Raw genomic sequence first — 632 nt, 5'->3', positions numbered from 1 at the left:
GGGGGTGAGTCAAGTGGGGGCAGTAGGCCGCCTCTGCGCTGCGGAGAGTTGCCGCGCCAAAACCTCAACCCAACTCCACCCGAGACGGACTGAAAGCGATTCCGCCATATCGGAGGGCTGTGAGTCTGCTACTGTAACAGATTCTGCCCAACCCGCGAAGGACCCCCGACCACCACCACTGTGCTGGCTGCTTGCAACCAGATGTCTCCCAGCAAGGGATTTCGCTAGATTCCCACCTCCCCCACACCCCACCCCCAAGAAACCATGAAGCCCATCAGAGCTGTCCCCCAAAATGGACATGATTTAGGCTATTTAACTTCTGACCAAAGGTAAGCCCCTTCACCATCTCCCGCAGGGGGCATGTCCCCTCCCGCTGGGCCACCAGCCTCAAGGTCCATTTTCTGGTCTCAGTACCGCCACCCTCCCCCCCAAGGCAAATGAGTAGGCGTGTCTTGGTTCCTCCGGGCGACACCATAGACCTAAGGGGTATGGCCCGTGAGTGGGCGGGGCTCCCGAGCCCTGCTCCTCCCACTGTCTGGTCGCAGTGTTCCTGGCTCCGCCCCGCCCCACGGTCCAGGGGGCGTGTCCTGGCGGGGTGGGGCGGGGCCCGGCTGCTCAGACAAGCTCCGGCC

At 63.0% G+C, this 632-nt stretch overlaps 1 protein-coding gene across 1 annotated transcript in view; it reads right to left on the bottom strand.

The window, feature by feature from the left end:
• The window catches only part of SAXO3 (stabilizer of axonemal microtubules 3), a 6,195-nt gene that overhangs the window by 2,421 nt on the left and 3,142 nt on the right, over nt 1-632 (bottom strand). The window lies entirely within an intron of this gene.

Source organism: Tupaia chinensis, unplaced genomic scaffold, assembly GCF_000334495.1.
Source record: "Tupaia chinensis unplaced genomic scaffold, TupChi_1.0 Scaffold000673_1, whole genome shotgun sequence".
Lineage (NCBI taxonomy): Eukaryota > Metazoa > Chordata > Mammalia > Scandentia > Tupaiidae > Tupaia > Tupaia belangeri.
The sequence above is the reverse complement of the archived record's forward strand: the minus strand, read 5'-3'. Positions and strand labels throughout refer to the sequence as shown.